The following is a 22328-nucleotide window of genomic DNA, read 5'->3' as shown; positions in this document are numbered from 1 at the left end:
CAGGGCTAATTTTGAAGCAGGTTGGAAAGGACACTTAGGAGCAATTGTGTCTACTGCTCTAATGAGTTCATTATTCCAAGTTTGCACCAGAGCATTGACAGAATCACTGGCAGAGCCAACTCAAAACCGTTCCAAAGCTGCTTGGAATCTTTTTGGATCCAAAAACCTTCTTGGGTGGACCAGCCTAATCAGTCCTTCATCCCTGCAGAGGTGAGTTGTGGTTGCAAGTCCTACCTTCATCAGATGGAGGTCTGTCCATGACAATGGGGAAATAACAATCTCCATCCATGGAACACCATCTTGATCAGAGTAAAAAACCAAATCAAGCATGTAACCAGCAGCATGTGTCAGTCCAGAGACACTCAATATGGGCCAATTTCCTGACAAGGATCCTGGTAAGGGGGACAGTGTTCTTATAGACCACAGCCATACCATCATCTTGCTCACATCCTATCACTTTCTCCACCACAGAGTATCCTGCTGGGAGAAGCTGGGACCAGACTGGACTACTAGCTTCCCCCGAGCAGGTCTCTACCGTGTTTCCCCGAAAATAAGACAGTGTCTTATATTAATTTTAGCCCCCCAAAATGCACTAGGGCATATTAGCGGTACATCAGAAATTACTGCTAGGTCTTACTTTCGGGGAAACAGGGTATAATGCACAGCAGGTCAGCTCCTTCATCCAAAATCAACTCATGGATAATCTCTGGTTTGTTTTGGACTGACCTGGCATTACTAAGTAGCAAAGTGAGGCTCTGTGGGTAATTGGCACTGCTCCCCAAGGTCAAAGAGCTGATAGGGAAGCTGGAAGGGGAAACAGCTATTAAGTTTCTGATTTCCTTTCCCTTGTAAAGTCCGGCTAACCTACCAAATCTGTGTCTTCGTCAATTTCCCACCACTACTGGAATGGCCTGCCCAGAATTATCCTCCATCTCTTCTTCTCTGGACAACCCAAGACCAGGACAACCCTTCACCAGGCACAAACAATGATTAGGCAACACTACACTGCAATCAGCAGGTCCTGCCCCAGCCCTCAGTCCCACCACCAAAGGCCTCCACCAAAGGCCGGTCCTCTTTGGCTGGCTTTGGCGGCAACCTGCAGATGGTTGCACCAGCAGCTGGACCGTAGACTGTGCCCATGGCGTTGCTCTCCTTCATAAGGGCCAGAAGTTGGTGGGGGGAACTCACTGGGTGACTCTCACTCACCCTGTGAGGCAAAGTTGGCCCATATGCTCGATGTTAGAGCAATTAAAGGAGCAGAGCAACAAGTGATAAGCAAGCAGGAAGAAGGCCAGGAGAATGTGAGGCCGTAGCTTAGACTGCTCTCCCAGCCCAGAAGGAGGGAGGGGTAGGGAAGCCAAATAGAATAAATGCCTACCTCTCTGCATTTCCTTCAAGTTGCCTTCTGGCCTGCCCCCAACATTGCTCTCATTTATAAGGGACAAATTTAGTTCCCAAGTTCCCAAATTGCTATGGAGGGCACCTGAAAACCTTTCTGTTCCAGGTCCCTGTCCTGAGACAGTTTATCAAATTAACGTTCCCGACAAATTATTTAATGTAGTTCAGCTGTAACAGTTCGACAAGAAGCATACATGAAGCATATGGCTACTGAATCTTCTTGTGAACAGTATTATCCCTCTTCAGATGTTATCTCCCCTGTTCATTGAACATGGGGAGAAAAAGAGCAGGACTGTGATGTGCATGGCCAGGCTAGAATGGGATATACCCTGAATATGAAAACAGATATATAATTTCCTAATAATAACAGAATGTGCATTTACATACAATTATAGGGTCACATACTGGCTAGAGTTGCATGCACAGAAGTTCACCTGTGCATGCAGGGAAGGATAGTTTTCTCTGATCACCTCCTTGCACTCGCCAAATATATGTCCCTGAAGGTCCCCCAACTCTCAGGGTCATATTTTCAGGGGGCTTTGGGAGCAGCAGGGAAGAGGAGATTGGCAAAAATTGCCTTTTTTTTCTCCATGTACAAGTGAAGCATCCTTCTGCAGGTTTGACACTAGTCAGTAATGTGACACATAGAATTATAAATCTGGAAGGGATCTTGGAAGTGTTCTAGTCCAAGCTCCAGCTCACTGCAGTAAACAGCTACAGATCTGTGGCAGATGGCTGTCCAGGTTTGAAAATCTCTATAGAAGGAGAGCTCACCATTGCACTAGGTACTGAACCGCTCGTACAGTTTGGAAATTCCTCCTAATGTCTAGCCTAAATCTGCTTTCTTGATATTCCAACCCATTGGTGCAACAGAGAATGAGTCTGTGTGGCTGCCTCCTGATATTTGAAGATGGCTATCATATCCACCACGCCCCGCCTTAGTCTTCTCCTCTCCAGACTAAACTTACCAAACTCTTTCACTCGTTCCTTCATAGGACTTGGTTTCCAGACCCCTCATCATCTTTACTGACCTCCTGTGAGGTCAGTTTATCAACATCCAATTTACCAACGTCCTTCTTAAGACATAGTGCCCAGAATTCGACACAGAATTCTAAGCACATTTCTGCACATGCAACATAGATGTATAATATATTATGTAGATTGTTTTTACATAGGATGTGTTGGGTTAGAGTTAGAGTCTTAAGTTAGAGTTAGAGTCTGGAGAGAGCAATGGATTTGTAATTCTTTCTTAAGTAAATGCAAGAGATTCGGTGGCATTTCTGATTAAATGAAAGTAAATATATTTACTTTCGCATATAGCCATGTATATACCTGAAGAGGAATTAAATTTGACTAACTCCTGTTCCATCATGCATTAGGAATGGAAGGGAACCTGAGCCAAACTTGGTGTTACAGGAGCATGCTGGGAAAGAATGGAACAGTGTGATAGCAAGAGTGCATTGGTTTAACACATTGCTGATATTATTTTTTCTTTTACCAAAAGTGCAAAATGCATCTAAGAGTACCTTGGTAATAATTCTTACAATGGTCAATAGGCCAATATTATTATCCCATTTAAAGTTCATGCTGTTAGCTGCTATATAAAACAAGCTTAGTGTGTTATATGCAACACAATATATAAACAAATACATATACAAACAAACAAACAAACAGGCCCACCACCAATGCACCCAGTTTAGGCCTAAACTTTAAAAGATAGGTCTTCCATGAACATAGTTCTGGAAAAGATATGACCCAGCATGTGGAAATGCCCAATTAAAACTGCTGCTCATTAGTGTCAATATCTCCTGTTTCTTGAAGGTTCCTCTGCAGAGCCCCTAACAAGAGGCTTGACCTTAACCTAGCAGATCAAACAAGCTCATGGCCCCAAGATGGAATGGTTGCAGATCAGGGAAATATAAGATGGCAGCTAAGTAGTTTATTTACTGACAAGAAATCAGCAGGAGATTTGCAAGTGGTGAATGGATAGCTTTGATGACCCAAATGGCATGGTTTGAGAGAATAAGATGCCAGCTAAAGACCACACTTGATTTATTTGATAACATCAGGAAACCATTTATGGACTGTAGTATTATCAATAGCTATCCTGGTGTTTAAAACAAGTAAGACAAGAGAGATTGATGTTGTGCTTACAAATGCATATAAAATATCCATGTCCCCTGGATGCAAGAGGCAAAAAACAGAATCTCATGTTGACTTCTTAGTCACTTGCTTACTTCTTTTTAATTTTAACTTTCCTGGTTGTCTTTTCATTCATGGGTGTAGTGTCCATTGGATAGGGAGGACAAATGTCTTCCGGCCCAGAAGGTCAGGGAGACAAATGTCTCCCAGCCTGGAAGGTCAGGTTAGAGGCACTCTAACCCCTGGAACTTCTGGCCTCCAAGGTCTGGGGGGGCTCCAAATGTCCAGGGGGTCTCCTACAGCCACCCTGTGCTTGCCTGCTGCGGCAAACCTATGTAGATTTTTTTTTTAAAATCGAAGCTGTCATGTGGCAGAGGGGTGGCTGCCGGGGTGGGTTAGCTGAGCAGTCCACCTCCTCCTCTCCCCCACCACCTGGCAGTTGGGGGGGGGTCAACCACTGGGCATGTCCTCTTGACCCAGTAGCTCTCAGCCCAGCAGCTGCAGGTGTGCCTTGCAGTTCACTACAGCCGCTGGGCTGAGAGGATGTGCCCAACAGTTGCTCCCCCCACTGCTAACCTACCTACTTTACCAGTCACGTGATCCTACTTTACTTGGCCACGTGATCCCTTTGATTAAAAACAGCAACAACATAGGTTCTCCGCAGGAGGCCCCCAAAAGTGGGTTTTGGGGACCTCGTGGGGGGAAGCCTCATGGCAGGGGGGGCCTCAAAGTGGGGGGGCCTTGCAGAAGGGCTGATCCAGGTGCCAAAATCACCTAGGTGTGCCCCTGGTCAGGGGGCCCACAAGGTTCGGGGTAAATGTGCCCTGCTGCCACCACCCTTACCACGCCAGGTGCTGGTGCCCTGTAGCTGGGGCACGTGGTGCTTTCTCCTCCCCTACACTTTCTCCTACTCCTCCTTCCTCTTGCCACTGCTCCACCCCCTGGCTGCCATGCAGGAGCCAATGGAGGAGGGGCTGCCTGGCCCTGATCTGCTGCCATGAGCCCGGGAGAGGATGGTGGCCCCCAGCAGCCTCGTGCCTGCCCCAGCTCCATGCCATTGAGCCAACGCTGCTGCTGGCCATGGTGGAGGGGCCATTAATATGTTAATGCACAGCAGAATCCCATCCATACTTAGAAGTATGTTCCACTCTTCAGTGGGGCTTACTCCCTAGTGTGTTTAGGAATGCATCCTTTGTTGCTTTGGACCAAATATTTCTGAAGTATCAGTGTTTGTGCATCTCATTTCATCCTTCTACTTCCACTTCAGATCACCTTAGAAAAATAGGACAGCATGCAATGAAAAAGGTCAATTCCATACTTGAAATCATTAGGAAGGAGATTGAAAATAAAATGGCTAATATCATAATGCACTTATATAAATCTATGGTGCAGCCACATTTGGAGCTTTGTGTACAGTTTAGATCACCATACCTCAAAAAGGACATAAGATAACTGAGGGGTGACATGTAGGAGGTATATCAAATTATGCATGTTGTGGAGAGAGATAAATTTTTCTCCCTTTCGTATAACAACAGAATGAGGAGTCTTCTCATGAAACTGATTGCCAAGAAATTTAGGACTGACAAAAGGAAGCACTTTTTAACACGACACATAATTCACCTATGGAATTATCTGCCACAGGATGTGGTGACAGTCACCAGCCTGGATTAGAGGTGTGCACAAAACCAGGTTGCCCAGTTCAGTTTGAGTCTGGACCAGACTTGAACCAGACTGGGCATGTTTAGTTTTGTGCACCTCAAATCCCCCCTGATTCTGTTCGGGGGGTTCATGAGTTGTTTTTTCAGAAATAGAACTCACCATGAGCCAGCCACACAGAGGCCCATTGGGCATCAGCAGCAGCCTCCAAAACGGCTACTGCCATGGGGGTGAGTCCTGGAATGGGCTGAAGAACTGGGTGATTTGGCAAATAATGGAGGCTGGCAGGTGGAGGGAGAACTTCTGGACAACCCCCCCCCCCCCACACACACACAGAGCGCATCAGAGCCAGCGGTGGTGGTGAGTTCTATTTCTGGAAAAGGATTTTTTTTTTTAACTCGCGAACCCACCCACCCCAAACAGGCTGGGTGGTTTGGTCAGATATTGAGCCATTTCACCGAACCAGTTCATTGTTGAACAGGTTCATTTCTGAACCTGTTCACATATCCCTAGCCTGGATGGCGTTAAGAAGGGCTTAGATAAATCCATGGAGAACAAATCTGTCAGTTTCTACTAGTCTGAAGGCTATGGGCCACCTCCAGCCTCAGAAGCGAGATGCCTCAAAATATCAGTTGCAGGGGAGCAATAATAGGAGAGAGGGCATGCCATCAGCATTTGCCTGTGGGCTCCCCAGAGGTATCTGGTGGGCCACTGTATGAAACAGGGTGCTGGACTAGATAGGCCTGGGTCTGATCCACCAGGGTTGTTCTTATGTTCTAACTCCCTCATACAAAAAGGTAGTTGAATAGCAATGTTCAACGGCAAACAATGACACATGTCATCCCTCCTGGAATGGAATCTTTATTTCAGTCACCGACCATACTCAAATTAAAATATAACTGAATCGGGGCTTGGAGGTGGTGGTGGGCTGGATGTGGGCTAGTAAATTGAGATTGAATCCAGACAAGATGGAGGTGCTGTTGGAGGTGTTGTTAGGAGAGCCAATTGGGACGAAGGGTTCCGACCAGTTCTGGATGGGGTTGCACGCTCCTTGAAAGAGCAAGTGTGCAGCTTGGGAGTACTGCTGGACCCGGCTCTGCTTTTGGAAGCTCAGGTGGAACTGGTGGCAAGAGATGCTTTTGCACAGCTTTGACCTGTGCGTCAGCTGTATCCCTTTCTCGAGAAGGCAGAACTGCCACAGTTACCCACGCCCTAGTCATTCATGCTGGATTACTGTAATACTCTACATGGGGCTGCCCTTGAAGAATATTTGGAAACTGCAGCTAGTGCAAAATGCGGCAGCTAGGATTGTATCCGGAGCTGCCCATTGGGATCATTTACACAAACACATGTACATGTGTAAAGGCTGTCCGAATAGGGCTAGAGTATGCATGCCATCTGGAGCTAAGGAAAGTGCACCATTAGACCTCCCCCATGGGACTTTCCCGGAGACTCTCTCCCAAAACCCAATACTGACTCTGGCGTGTCTCTTTTAGACAGGGCTATAGTTTAGTGGTATAGCCTGTGTTTTGCAAGGGATGTCAGTCTCCGGCATCTCCAGGTAGGGCTGGAAAAAAGACTTCTGCCTAAAACCGTGGCGAGCCACTGCCAGTTAGTGCAGTAAGCTGATCCAGATGGATCAATGGTCTAACTCAGTATCAAGCAGCTTCATGTGTTCTCTGTTTTTATCATAACATGAATATGAACATGACAAATATTAATATACTGCTTTTCAACAAAAGTTCCCAAAGTGGTTTACGTAGATATAAATCATAAATAAAATGGCTCCCTGTCCCCAAAAGGTTTGCCATCTAAAAAAGGAACCTAAGATAGACAGCAGTAGTATATAGTATAGGTTTAGGGTTATAATGAAGATAGAATAAAACTGCATAGGGAAGGCAAAGCAAAGAGATTCACTAGTACATTCATCTCATTCATTGAATCATGCCCTCTTGAACAGGACATGCAGATCTAGTGTTCAGTAATTGGTTTGCACAGCTGATGTTAAAAGAGAGCAGGATTACCCACCAATGAACTGTGGACAATAAATAGAGCCCTCTCTTTTAAAAATGAAGCAATGTGCCATCTCATTGGATGGCTGTTCTATTTAAAGTAGTTCTTTGATGCCCCAACTAAGAACACACTGTACTAAACAATATACAAACTGACCCCTTAAATACAGTGCAGTGAAACATGGGCTAAAACCCTTTCAGGGCTCAGCCTCATTGGCTAATCCACAGTGATTCATTTCTAAATAAAGAGGTACTGGGGCTCATAACCATCTTGAAGCTACACCCCTTAACTCAGGTGTTGGATATGGAGTTCCAGTGCATCGATTTTTTGCACCAACTATCCTAATGACCGCTAGGGACATTGGGAGTAGAGGTAGTGAGTAAGGGTCTTCCTAGCTGTTCTACCTATCTCTAGTCTATGAACCCTGATTGGAGAGTCAGATTCCCTTCCTTTTCTCTTAGAGAGCAGATGGAAATATCTCTCTCTCCCTACCCATCCATTATGTAGTTCTATAGATTAGGATTAGGTCTTTCCTATGCAAAGGTGTACTTCAGCAATAAATACTTAGCAATTAGTTCTACAAGAATCTCCACGTGTCTTCTCTAAATAGCTGTGACAACTAAACTCTGCATTCTACTCTGTTACTGGAGTGGGTCGCTTCTTTATTGCTCTCCTAATTAACTGGGGGTAAAAATTACAACCCTCAACACTGGGATCACTGGCTGACAAGATGCGCAGCATTATGAAGCCATAACACTGCACCTTGAGGCTGCTGTGGACTTCGAAGGCAGCCCCAATGATATCCTGAAGCAGCAGTTGCTAATGGGGGAAATATTCCAGCTCAGCCCTAGTGACAACCTGAAGTTGCTTCAGAATGCCAGTGTGTAATCCTTTGGCAAGACTGCATGCTGTGCTACAGTGTATTTGGGTGTGGAAAAATTCGTGAACGTGTCTGGAGGTTCGGTTCTGGTCCAGATGAACCGGGGGGGGGGTTTCGGTTCGATCCCGAACCCCCGGACCTCTGGACTGAACCTCCGGACCGCCGGACCAGTCTGCACATCCCTAAGTTGCTCACTATTTCTATAAAGCATTTGGCTTAATCACATAGCCTTTTACTCCAGTTAGTGATGTGCATTTATTTTGAGACGAATGGGAAACTGAAACAAATTTGGTCCGATTACTTTGTGTTTAAATGAATATTTATGGCTGTAGTGGGTTAAAATCACACAGGCTTATCAAGGTCCACCCAGACACCAACCCTGAGGAGATAAACTCTGGGGAAGGAGTATAGTCCGCCCTGGGCCAGATCTCTGCCCCTGATCACAACCCACTGAAACTAGCCATGCCAGAGCAGCCAGAGTCAGCTGCACCCACAGAGGAGTCTTGACACCCACAAGTGGGATCCTACTCCCTTCCCTCGAGCCCCCTCCATTGCCTCTGGTCCGCAGGAGCAGAGGCCACACTAGGCCCGGACTGAGGTCCAGCTCTGAAGACAGAGCACACACTTGACTGCTCAGGAGTAAGCTGAAACCAGCCAGAGTGACTTCTTGGGAGAAAGTTTGCCCTAGGAGTCCAGGAAGGGGTGGGCTCCTGCCAGCCTTAGACTTCTTCAGTCCTCACTGCACCTTTGCTAGTTCAACAGCTCCCCCAGGAACCTGTTTCTTCAGCTGCCTGCCTTGCTGCCTCACCAGATTCAGGTTCAGTCTGCCATTTGGGCCATTCAATTCCCACTTGTTTTTATGAGGAAGGAGAAAGGGGGGGGGGGGACTTACTTTAGACAGAGCATGCTGTTTGCCTCCACTTATTCTCTAACTGTATTACGCTACAAAAAAAGATCCCCAGATACCAAGATACCATCTTCTAACACCTCTCATTGAGGAGACATCAGTCAGAAGTGGCAGCCATGTTTTTCTGGCAGCACCCATAGTTTTCTCCCACAATACCCCAGAATATCTGGGCACTCTGTGGGGCAGGGGAATGGCAGCTGCCAGAAAGCAGGCACCAGGAGGAGCTCTGTCTTAAATGGAGCTTAAGGGAATTTAAATAGAATTTAAGGGGAAAGAAACTGGAATTTCTACTAAGAATTAATCTATTATTTCCATTATAATCTGAATTGATAATTACTATCTTCACACGTTAGCCCACTTGCACCTCAAATGTTCGCACATCCACCATCTTGAATTGGGGTGGTTGATATCATCATAAACTATGTCTTTGAGGTGTCCCCACGTGTCCCTACAACTGTAGCAAATGTGTTTCAACTCAGTCCAGACATTGATAAGTTGATAGAAGGGGATACACACACATGTACACAGAGAGAGAGAGAGCTGGGAAAGGTGAGCTAAAAAAACAACACATGTTGCCCCCTGCTCTTGAATTTGTAAATAAAGCAAATATTACAAATGCACTCTCCAATGGATAATAAACTGGATAATAAATATGATCCAATGCACTCTCTCTCCACAGAAAACCAAACCCAGTCTCACTGCCCCTAGCACTTCCCACTGCCTGGGGAAGTGAGGAACATGCAGTGATACAAATCTGGGGCCCAGAGAGTGTCTCGAGAGCATATAAGCAGCACCACTCTAACACTGACCACAGGCTCTACTCTTACAGCAATTCTGGGAGCCCTAAACATCTATTGTACAAATGCAAAAGAGAGCCCACCGAAGACACTGCTTTGTAAAGGAAAGAAATGGCACATCTGACAGTTGTAATGACATCAGCGCGTCTCTGTTTGTACATAAAAACGCTATGTGCAGGTTGTTGCATCACAGGGAGAAAGATGCATTGCCCCAGCTACAATCTCTGCAACAATACTGATAGATTCAACAGCCAGTGTGTTTCCAATTTGATAGTGAGCCCTCTTGCAACATGAGCCCACATATTGTATTGCGGCAGATGATGATGATGATGATGATGAATTCGATTTCTATACTGCCCTTCCAAAAATGGCTCAGGGTGGTTTACAAAGAGAAATAAAATAAATAAGATGGCTCCCTGTCCCCAAAGGGCTCATATTCTAAAAAGGATGCATATTAATTATGTACAATGATAGCATAATGCAGTCAATGGGGAAATGCAATATTATAATAATGAACCCCTGATCTGACCTTTGTGATTATGGAGGAAGGGAACCACAGGCCTCTTTTGAGAAATATTTACATATTGGGCCATGGATCTGATTATGGAACAGCACCAAAACTTCCTAGCTTCCATTCTGGAAGCAAAGATTACCACTCCATGGATTTTTAAATCATATGGTGATGCTTTCAGCAGTAGAGGAGGCCTCAGCAACATGAGGTAGAACCTGCAGTGGAACCATTTCAGTTGCCACAAAGAAAACTTAGCTGTACTATACAAGCCAGTTCTGAGAGCAACTTCAAAAGCTAGACAGTAGAGACATCACAGCACCACTAAATATCAGTAAACTGAGCATATGCATTCAACTAAAGCCACTGAATTGAGCACTGAATATCTGTCACTACCAATGACAGATGACATATTGCCAGAATGTCTCAACACCAGAAACTTTGTGATATATAAATAATGGATTTTGAGCAGTAAGATTGGATGAGGACTCTATTATGTTTACTGCCTTCGCAATACTACTTGACTATGTGCTCCTGTTATACACATGGAGCTTTTACAGTCCCCATCTGTCTGGATTCTCCCCAGCTGGAACACTATTTTGGGAACTCTGGGACTTTTCGCCCCAGGTTCTGGGAGGCATCTGGCATTTATATGGCTATAGCCTGTCTCTGTAATGGCTTGGTGTGCTCCCTCCCTCCTCTTCCCTTTCCCCGGCGTCATAGCAACAGCCATTGTCCAATGGGAAACCAGAGGGGAGGTTCTGCAGCATGCTGTGCTTGGGTCACATGGCCCACTGGCTGCTACTCTTCAGTCAGAGCAGGAAGTGCAATGAGCAGCCGGCAGAAGTGTTGGCCTAGCACATGCTTCAGCAGGCGCGGCCTGACAGCAGCAATGACGATGACAAGGAAGAGAGTGGAGACTTGACTCAGAGAGAGAGACACCACAAGTGTCATAAGCCGCAGGCTTTGCTGGGCTCTCATCCCTGGCCACAGCCAGGCTAGCGGCTGAATATGTGAGGGAAATGGAGACAAGGACTGGCAGCCATCCCGGGCTCTGGAAGCAGTGGGGTGCACACAGGCAGGCAGCAAAGCAAGCTGCAGCTGAGATACTGTGAGAGATCCCCATTTATGTATGTGCACACAGGGAGGGAGGGAGGGAGGGCCCGGGCCCATGCTGTTGGATGGGATTGGAAAGGGTAGGTTAAAAAAGCATATCTAGTGGAGAGGGACTGTGTATGTGTGCACGCATATGCGTGAGTGCACACTGTGGTGGTTTGAACGATGGAGTGGGAGAGGGTGAGGTGGTGTGGCGTGGGATTGGAAAGGTGGGTAAAAGGACTGAGTGGCTAAAGAACCCTAGTGGGGATGGACTCTGTGTGTGTGTGTGTGTGTGTGTGTGTGTGTGTGTGTGTGATGTGTGTATGTGTGTGTGCACGTGCTGGTTTGGGGGATGTAGTGGGTTAGGGTAGGGTAGGTGAAAACTTAGAGGAAGAAAAAATATTTTGGGAGACATGAAGGAGAGAAAGAGTGGGGAAACCCTAACCCTAAACCTAACCTCTGTTAACTGAACAAAGAAGCACCTTTTAAAAGTGCCACCCTATGCTTTATACACCCATTGAACTGAGGGTTGTTTTCTCAGAAAACTATGTTAGAGCTGTGATCTCATCTGGACTTGGGCTTCTTGCCACTCTATGCTTTCTCAACCAACAGTATGGAGAATCTCATGCTTTATAGGCATGCACCTGATCATCTCCTAAATAGCAACATATCACAGGATCACAAGTAATAAATTGTGGCTAGGGATGATGGGAGTTGTAGTTCAACAACAGCTGGAGTGTAGGGGTGTGCATGGAATCGATTCTGGTGGTTTGATTCAAATTCGAACCGAATTCAAACCAGACTGCTGGTCCGCAAGCCAATTCAAGTCGAACTGGCACCTGGTTGGATTCAAGGGTCGAACCAGGCCAAACCAGTTCAGAACCAGTTTGATTCAGTTTGAAGGGTATGCTTGTAAAGGATAATCCAGTGAGGATTCCCCTTTACAAGCAAAGGGGGGAACCCTGACTTTAAAATAAGCTGCCTTTAAAATAAAATGCTTCTAATAGTGGCCAGGGTGGCGGCGAGAGGGCACCTTACCACCCTTTGCTTGTAAATGGGAATCCTCCCCAGATTCCCCATTACTAGCATACCCTTTGAACTGCCAAACTGCTTCTGAATCAGTTCCATTTGCACCAGGGTTGGTTCAGTTCCAACTCAGACTGGTACCCCTTTTTGAGGGGCCAGCCCAGTTCAAGTTCAAACCCTTTGAATCAGCCCAGTTCTGTTCGAACCGGGTTCAACTAGAACTGGTTCTTCACGTCCCTGCTGGAGTGCCAAGGCTGCCTACCCTGTTCTAAGTGGAAACTATCCTTCTTCTACATAGCTGGTACCTCCTTCACTAGCTATGTAGAAGGAGGGATTTTAGCAGATGTGTAGTTGGCGTCCCTTTTTCTATCTACCCACCATATTTGGGCTGATCTGCTTTTTTTTTACACAGTTCTTTAAAAACATTTTTAAAAGGCACTGAGCCACATTTTGTTTGTTGGCCCCAAAAAATCAAACATTGAGTTAAAATATAAGACAACAAAATAAAGTACTTTGTTCCTGTGTTGATTCTTTAAATATATATCGTCTCACCCCACGAAATAATTCCTTGGTGCAGACAAGCTAGCTATGGAAGCTAGCTTATTGAACTACTGTGAGGTACTCTGCTACTTGCAGTTGGATGAAGGGCTGGTGGTAAACCTAAGGTTAAGAAGCAGGAGCCCTGAAAACTTAGCACCTAGGCTGCAGCTCTATTGGTCATTGGCTTCTACACAGCAGTGAGCTGTATTTATTCTCAAATTATCCTATTTTTAGCAAAGCATACACATATTATACCAGTTATCATATGCAGAATTTATGCAGACTTTAATGCCAAGTGGAGACTTTTTGGGCGAATAGTGTAAACTATTTCCACTTTTTTTAGTGACTGATTTCCACTTTTTTCACCTTCTGTACCTGGCAACCCTATGAGCCTTCTCCCATAGTCCTTTGGATCACAGTTGTCCATCATCAGAAAAAAGTCAGATATGTTGTATTGCAACAGGGCCTGTGCAAATATTAGACTCCAAATATCCAAGGTCAAATAATCTGCATAACCTCACCCCAGCACCACACAGCATAACCTCACCCCAGCATAACCTCACCCCAGCACCACACAGAGGTGGCCTTCTCATTATTCACCTCCGCAAATGCTGTGCTGTTTCCAGCTCTGGTGGAGTCCCTTAAAGAGAAAAGGGGTCCTGGCAGTCCCAATGTTGTCAGAGAAGGCTCATGGGGAGTGCTAGGAAGTGAAGTCCTTTCCAACACTTTCCCCATAGAGCTCTATAGGGAAAGTGCTAACACGGACTCCACTTCCCAACACTCCTCACACAGTTTCCCAGATATCTCTGGGGCTGGCAAGGTTCCCTTTCTCTTTCAGGGGCTCTACCAGTGCTAGGAACAGCACAGCATTGCACAGCAGTGAGTTGTGGGACAGTCACATCCATGCAGTGTCTGGGGGCTGTGTGGATTATTTGGCTTCAAATATTCGGAACTGAATATTTGCATAGGCCTAAATACAACTTGCCCAAGACCTTTGGAAAGGATGGGGGGGGGGGGACCTAAACATTTACTTATTTACAGACACAATGAGTCAGGAAATCTGATTCTCAGAATACACATTCCATGGCCATCTTTTGGAGAACATCGCATGGCTGGCACAACTTCCAGTCAAAACATCATGTGCAAAGCCAGTTAGGATAGGAACCCTTTGCATTAACTCAAGCTGATGTGAAATACAGTCTTATTTTTGAATCTCTTATCCTGCTGCACTATAAAGAATCTAGAATGTTTAAAAATAAGGACTGCCCTACTTTAAAGAATGAAAAAACAACACACGTGGGGTGTTCTCTCAGAAAAGAGAGAAAAACATTTACTAAACATATAAATCAAATACAAAAATTGTCACAAGAGATTCTTCTACACGTATAGAAGTTTGTACACTTTAAAACATGTTTAAACAGAGTTGATGACATGATTGCTAAGTAGCTTGTTCCTGTTACAGCTCATTGCTATACTCAGTGTGTACTAATGCTAGTTGTTTTTGTGGCAGTGATTTGTGAACTAAAACTAACATTAAAAAAAAAAAAGGTAGCTGCAGTGGCTGCCAGTTCGTTTCCAGGTCCAATTCAAGGTGCTGGTTTTGACCTTTAAAGCCCTTAAGGGTTTGGGCCTGGGATACCTGAAGGACTGCCTGCTCCCAAGGGTTGCTGCCCGCTTGGCGAGGTCATCTGAGGGGGCTCTGCTCCGGGTGCTGACAATGAAGGACATTTGGCAGTCGTGCACGCGGGACAGGGCCTTCTCTGTTTCTGCCCCCAGACTCTGCAGTGCTCTCCCGGTGGCTCTTTGCTCCTTGATCTCCATCACAGTTCTTAGAAAGCGTATTAAATCTTGGCTTTTTACTCCGGCTTTTATATGATTGTCTCTACTGCTGCTTTTTTGTATTTTGTACAGTTCTTATGTTTGTACTTTAAATCTTTTTAGTCAGATTTGTTTTATATTTTAGCTTAATATTTGAATTGTGTCATTTTTATAGTCTTGTTTTTAATTTTTGTATGAACTGCCTTGGGATTCTTTTAATGGAAGGCATACACATTTAATAAAATTAATTATTTTGATTTTAGTGTTAATTAATCAAATAATTAATTGAAGCCTCACAGTAAGCCTACAGTAAAGCCTGCTATCTGAGAAAGCTGCTGGTTATGAAAAGCAGGCTATGTAAAAGCACCGGCTGACATCCAGACTAACAAAGAATGGGTGCTTGGTGAGAAGGGCTGCTGCTGCTGCTGCTGCGTTTCTGACTAAACGTGGGGGGAATTTCAATGGGCGGGGGTTGACAGCTTCCCTTGTCTCTGGAAGTACTCTGTGCCAGCTGCAAATATGTCCTTGAGGGTTGTATGATCCTCTTTAATATATTTTTGCATGGCACAGAGCACTTTCAGGGGGAAGGGGGGTTACTGACCACCCGCACCCCGCCACCACCACTGTATTAATCAAAACCATCAGCAGCACTGGCGCTTCTCACCTAGCACCCACAGTCTGGATGTCAGCCACTGTCTTCTCCTGCCTGATCCTGCCCATCCTTTCAGGCTATCTGGAGAGGCGCTGCCCCATGTCTCACCACCATCAGAAATGCATTGGTAGGCACATGGAAGAATTATGGCAACTTTGGAAGTGCTTGCCCCTTAAGACACAGCTGTCCCCTTTACTGATAGCACTTAAATCATTTTATTCAAGAAGTAGGGCTGACCTTTAAGGTTTTATGTTTTTGGATTCCCCACCCCAGCCCCGTTTGGTAAATTATATTTTATCCGCTAGCTGTACACTTCATTTTGCAGTTGCTTTTACACCATCCTGAGTGTCCTGTTGGCTGAGTTGAATCAATACATGAAAAATATAAGAAAACCGGCTAATCCTGCAGTTTTTTTCTTTCCAGAATAGAGAACTAGAAGAGAAGAGAAAACAACACATTGGCCTCACAGCTTGTCCTGGCAGAAAGAAGTCATACAATCACTCCATCTGTTTGTACTGCAAGGTAAATCAGATACAGGAAATCCAGCTGTCACATGGCCCCGAATCTGCTAAACCACCACTGAACTAATGATTACCAATGTGAAACTACAAACTCTATAGTGGCAGAGTCTGTTCCAGCCTAGGCATGGTGACAAGGCTACAAAACCTACAAAAGTTTACCTGTGGGGGAGCTCATAGGAAAAGACTTCCATAGCTCAGTGACTGTTTATGAGTACCACCAGCTCCTCTTTCCCCTTCTGTCTCCTATTTGAATATCTAAAGGGCACAGATAGGTATCATGGGATGTGTAATTTCTGGCCTCCTCTCCACATTCCAGATGAACATTCTACTCCCCACAACAAACAGGAACTGCCTGAGCAACCATCTGGGCTAACTTAGTTGCTTGGGTCTCACAGAAGGAAAACCTGCCCTTTTTTTTCATTCATATCTATGTCAGTGAAGTGTCTCTTGACACTTAAAGGTCAAGGTCTTTAGCACACAGTAGGAGGGAAATTGTAATGCAGTCGTCCAAAAATGTACACGTACAATATATCACTGAACTTCATGGGAGGAAATAAATACATGTTACACATAAATGTTTCTAATCAAAGTCTGATGATCCTTTCCCCCCCACCCAGGAAAAGTCCCCTTGGGAGGGACAAATCTGAGTAAAGAAACGAAAGGGGTGATTGATACTTCCTTTGCCTGCTGCTTATTTCCCCTACATTGAAGTCTGTAAGGGCACATGTTGGAACCTCAAAGGGGGGAAAGCAACTGATGAGATAATTGGTGTGTAGATGCAGTGGGAGCAGTAACGTTAAGCAACCTTTTCCCCTGCCATGTCCATGCTCAAAACTGTCCTTCTTAAAGGGGCTTCCTGGGGAATGAGATAGACTGTCAGATGCAGATTTGATGGTAATGTGCAGTTAGGCTTTGTTTTATAGCTGCTTCACTCATTGTCACAAAGAAATCTTATTTAGATTTAACTAAAGGTTTATTCAGAAACAACTCCATTTTCTCCTTCTTTCCCTCCCTTTTTCTTTCAGACTCCACCCCCCACACTCTCTACAGGATCCCCACTGGAAAAAAATTCTCAGCAATACTACATAAAAGATTACTAGGTAGAATACAACATCCCTCCCTTTTATAATAACCAGAATTGGATTACTTTAAAATTGAGGGACAAGATCTTGAAGTCTTTTAGGTGGTCTCCTGTCACACACACTTCTCCTAATTCTTGGGTACTCTGGCACAGGAGCTGTTAGTGATGTTTTTTATGGTACTGAAGACTGTCTATCACTTTCATAAGCCTCCTCTATGAGGTCAAAACTAGAGGCAAGATCAAATTCCTCTCCAGTTCCTTTCTTGAGATGAGACTCCCTTCCCTCTTGTCCTGTAGTATGCATGCTGGAAAGCCTCAAACTGTTCCATTTCTTTCTATCATCCAATATGACAAAATATCCTCAGATGTCAATAATTTGTTTTGGTCCAGAATATTGAGAACGTTGCTTTCTCTCTTTTAAGGCAGCCATACTCAGACAAAATCCCCCACCTGAAATATTCACTGTTTCTCACTCAGTTTCCGATCCACATAAAATTTGTATTTTTGGTGCTTCTCCCTTACTCAATCATGAATCTCTGCATCCTTAGGGTGAGATGGTATGAAAAGCCCTATCACTGTTTGCCATTGGGTAAGTGTGGTGGTAACTTTGCATCCTCTCAGCAGTTCAAAAGGTCATATACTGTAGTAGAATGAAGTAGTAGTTCAATAAACAGAGTATGTAGTAGTTCAATAAACAGAGTTTCATGGATTGCCTCTTTCCAGGATTGTTGTTGAGTAGTACCTAGCTGTAAACTTTCTTTCTCTAGTATGTTCATTCTTTCCACTGAGCCATTTCCTCAAGGATGGTATTTCAAAGGAGGAAAGCTGCATCTCATTGTCAGTCATTAGTCCTTCCCTCACAAAAACTGTAGCTATGAACTGGATCACCTTGTTTGTTGTCTACTTGTTGTCATCAAAAGAATGATGACAACAAACCTTGTTTGTTGTCTACTTGTTGTCATCATTACTATGTTGTCATCAAAAGAAACTTCTGGCCACTGGGATAGAAATCCACCATCACTGTAACAAATCTTTGTTTTGCGGGTTGGTAATCAAAAGGCCCCATTATATCCAGAGCAAGTTTTCCCCAGGGACTCTACTGGAGTCAAGGGGGTGGTAAAAGTCTACTTTGATTTGCCAGATAGAGCACAAGCCATACAGTGCCTGATTACATTTTCAATGTGTTTGTCCATACCTGGCCTCCATAAATTTTCTCTGATTCACCTTTTAGTCAAGTTCATGCCCAGGTGACCTTCGTGGACAATTTTTTGTCACTTTTGTTTGTAAAAATGTTGGCACCACCAAATGATAAGTCCTCAGCACCAGCTCATTGAGCTCACTTCCTATGAGTATGTATGTTGAAGATGTTCAGGTACCTTGTTTCTGCAATGCCATCCATTAGTTATGGAAGGTTTAAGTTCAGTAAGCACAGGATCAGCACTGTCACTTTCCATTCAGAAGACGTGATCTCTCCATGAGTGGATGAAGCTATTTGCACAATTACTATTCTTTCATCCTCTTCTTCTGGGATCTCCTATTGGCCTGGATGAGGAAGCCAAGATAAACAATTCCGAAGCCCTGGAAGATATTTTACCTGGAAATCAAAGTCCATAAGTCTGATGACCCATTTCATTTTCTGCCCCACAAGTAAATCCTGAAGTGCCTCACCACCCAGGAACATGCTAAAGCTTTTTCTTCAATGACAGAATACATTTTCTCTGAAACAGTAAGCACTCTGGAAGCAAAGGCAACTGTAACTTCCCTCTCCCTTTTGTTCTGGGTCAAGACAGCACCCAAACCATATTCAGAAGCATCAGTGGTTACAATAGCGTGCCTGTTGGTGTCAAAAGAAGTGAGAGAACGGCTTTCAGCAATGGCCAATTTGATGGTCTGAAAACTAGCCTTTCAGGATGCATCCCAGTTAAATGCTACATTCTTTTTCATAAGAAGACACAATGGAGCAACTCTTGAGGCAAATTGTCTAACAAATTTAGAGTAATATTCAGAGAATCTTAAAAATGAGCAAAGTGCATCCTTGTTGTGTGGCTTTGGTGCTTACTGAATAGCTTTCACCAAGTCAGCTTTGGGATGTACATGGCTCTGAGATATTGTGTGTTCCAAATATGTCACCAAGCGTATGCTAAACTGACATTTCTCTTCAGAGACAGTAAGTCTGTGTTGTCGGAATTTTCTTAAGACTTCTTTCAGTTTAGCATCATACTCCTCAATGGTTTTGCCACCCACTAAAATGTCATCCTGAAAGCAAGTGATGCCGTCCGTAGACCAAAATTGCATGTATCATTCATTGAAATATTGAAGCTGCAGAGGCTAATCCAAAGGGAAGTCTTTTGTACTGAGAAAGACCCTCTGTCTCTGGAGTAATGAAGGCTGTGTATTTGCAAGAACTTTTGAGCAGAGTAATTTGATGATAGGTCGAAGACAAGTCCAAAGTGTGAACACGGAGGCCTCTTTCGGAGTAAGCAGCATTTCAGTGATATTGGATAATGGTTGACAATCCACTACCATGTTGGAGTTTACATCTATTATATCTACACACATTCGAAGTGTACCATTTGACTTCTGTACAATGGAAGGGACCCATTCTGATCAATCAACAGGCCCTATGATGTCAGCATGCTGTAGTCTTAAGAGCGCCTCTCTAAGTGGTTGGCGCAATGCTGTGGGTATGTTCCTCACTTTGTATTGTACAAGTATTTGATCTTATCAGCACATGGATGCTCCATCATCTGTAATATGGGTTCCATGCTATTTGGGTCTAACACAGTCTATAGATCTTTCTGATGTTTCCAGCCCCAGACAGCAGTGAAGTATCCATTTATGGCAATAGGGGAAACCTCCATATCCCCATGAGTGGATGTCTGAAGGCTGCAAATGCAGATATGACATAGAAAGGAGTTTCTTGTAAAGCAGGTGGGAAATGATAGTGTACAGAGAACCAGAATCAGCAGGCATCTGCACTCCATTGACAATGTGGAGAAGCAGGCTCTGACTTTCACACTTAAACCATTGTCAGAAAGCAGTTCATCTGCCTCATCCTTATCATATGGCAGTGATGGCTGGTGCTTCCTGGAGATTGGGGGGGGGGCACTAGGCAAAGCCAAGCCATCACCCCAACCAGATGCCCAGGTGTAGGGACCTCCTGGTTGCAGAGGTTAGGCGAGCTGAGGATAGGAGGCTTGGCCACAACCAGGAGGAGGGTGCTGGAGCACCTACTGCTAGTGCACAGTCCACTCCTAGCAGCAGTACCGTCACTGCTGCTTCCCGGTCCAGCAGCGTAGTGTACCTGGCAGGCCCATTGCTGCCAGCAGGAGCAGGGACCCCCGGGTGATGCCATTGCAAGTGCTGCAGCATCCCCATAGTCCCAAGTTACTTAGCATCCTTACCCCTGCTGACCTGTGTCCTGCAGTGGATGCAGACAGCATGGTGTGGGTCACCATGGCAGAACTCAAAGTGTCTCACACTATGATGCTCTTGGTCAGGGACCATTTTGGTGGTGGTGTTACTGGGGCTGCCAGCTCATTCTGGGGACCACCACCACTTCCTTCTGTCTGGGACTGAGAAGGTCCAGGAACAACCAGAATGACTTCCGCTGCTCCTCCTCAGTCTCAGGCCAAAGCGGGGGGGGGGGGGTGTGTCACACTACCAGTGGCAATTGCAGAGAGTGGAGAGAGTGATCTTTCTGGGCTAGCAGGTTCCTCCTGAAATTTGAGCCTGCAAGGCACCATAGCAGTGGGGAACGACTTGGAGACTAGTCCCCCTCACCATCACTAACAATGACCAGCAGCATCACCCCTCACCTCTCCCTCTCCCTGGCAATCTGCTCTTGGCTCTGCCTTGTACCCTCCCAGAAAACTTGGGATTTTCAAAAATTTAAACTCTACCTCTGATGGGGAGGGGAGAAGAAACACCTTTAAGGAGGTATGGACTCAGGGCTGGTCAATTTATGCTCTGTGTGCCGCACACAGAGCTATCTATAGAACTGCAATGCACACACAGAAACTAGAAAAATTAAATCTCCCCAAATAAGCAGACTTTATTTGGGTGGGGGCTGTTTTTGGAGGGGACTGAGCAACAATGGGGCAAGTCTAAAGGAAGAGAAGGCAAAGGGCAGGGGATTATTGTGGCACTTTCCTAACTAACCACTCCTGTCCTACAGTCCGCCCACCTAATCCCTCCCATCCCCAAACTAGGACCTATTTAAAGAACTCAACCTGACCGGGGGGGGGGGATGAATCTCACCTTCTAGGGTCTTTGGCTGGAGGCTTCCAGCGGCATCTTCAGCTGGAGTATGCCAGTGACTCTCTGAGGCACTCATTCAATTCAAATTTTTGCAGCAGCAAAGAAGAGGTGCAGCTTGGAGCTACAAGAGGAAGGGAGGGCAGCACAGTTATTAAAGCCCTTGGGGGCTAGCTAGCTACAAGCAATGATCTTGTAGGGAAAGAAATCCAAAAGCAAAAAGCTTGGGTTGGGGAAGGACCACACAGTTGCCCATGCAAACACTTGATTTGAATGACAACAAGCCAACCAAGAAGCAAGGAGATCTCAAGCGAATCAGAAGCCAGTGCCAGTAAACCAACCAGCAAGGGGAAAATAGAGAGACAAAATGGCAACCACAACGCAAACCACATGAATTTATTTGCATCAAATCGAGGCTGGTTCGATTCAACCTTGAATCAGCGGTCAGCCCCTTCATTTAAGGGGTGATTCCATTCACGATCAAATCCTCAATCCATCCAATTCGGCCTGAATCAATTCATGTGTGAATGTAATTGCACATCCCTACAGTGACACAATATAGCCTTCTGCTTTGCTGGAGCAAAATCAGGGCTCTGTATGGTGAGGAGGTAATTGCAGAAATAGGACCTCCATTGTTTTGAGGGGAAAGCAGGTTCTCCTGGTGGAAAGAAAAAAGAAAAGAGGTGGTGATGGGATCTCCTGGGGTGGAAAGAACAAGAAAAGAGGTGGTGATTTTATTTTTTTATTTATTTATTTATTTATTTATTTACTATATTTACATACCACCCCATACAAAAAAATGTCCCTGGGAGGTTCACAATATAAAACCAATTAAAACATTAATGTAATTAAAACAATTTTAAAAATGGGATCTGAGCAATGCTGCAATGCACATCCAGTGGACAACAGAGTCAGGACTGAGAAGGAAAAAGTACCTTCAGGGGTCGTGCAGGTCAAGAAGCTGGAGAAACAATCAGCAGCAGCGATAGTAAAAAAAAATCAGTTCAGGAAAGTAAACCCAGTAATGCAATGAA

General features: G+C 45.0%; 1 protein-coding gene across 4 annotated transcripts in view; it reads left to right on the top strand.

Annotated features, from left to right (window-relative positions):
• Positions 1–22328, top strand: part of LMOD3 (leiomodin 3) — a 55614-nt gene that overhangs the window by 4550 nt on the left and 28736 nt on the right. Inside the window, exons 1-3 of one of the 4 annotated variants that reach the window (XM_053297545.1) lie at positions 11150–11412; positions 15859–15957; positions 16982–17056. The gene's annotated coding sequence lies outside the window, so the exon portion shown is untranslated. Of the gene's footprint in view, positions 1–11149; positions 11413–15858; positions 15958–16981; positions 17057–22328 lie in introns of those variants that run through there. The other 3 variants (XM_053297543.1, XM_053297544.1, XM_053297542.1) reach the window with 3 other exon arrangements.

Source organism: Hemicordylus capensis, chromosome 2 (genome assembly GCF_027244095.1).
Source record: "Hemicordylus capensis ecotype Gifberg chromosome 2, rHemCap1.1.pri, whole genome shotgun sequence".
Taxonomy (NCBI): Eukaryota; Metazoa; Chordata; class Lepidosauria; order Squamata; family Cordylidae; genus Hemicordylus; species Hemicordylus capensis.
This window is presented reverse-complemented; position numbering and strand designations above follow the sequence as displayed.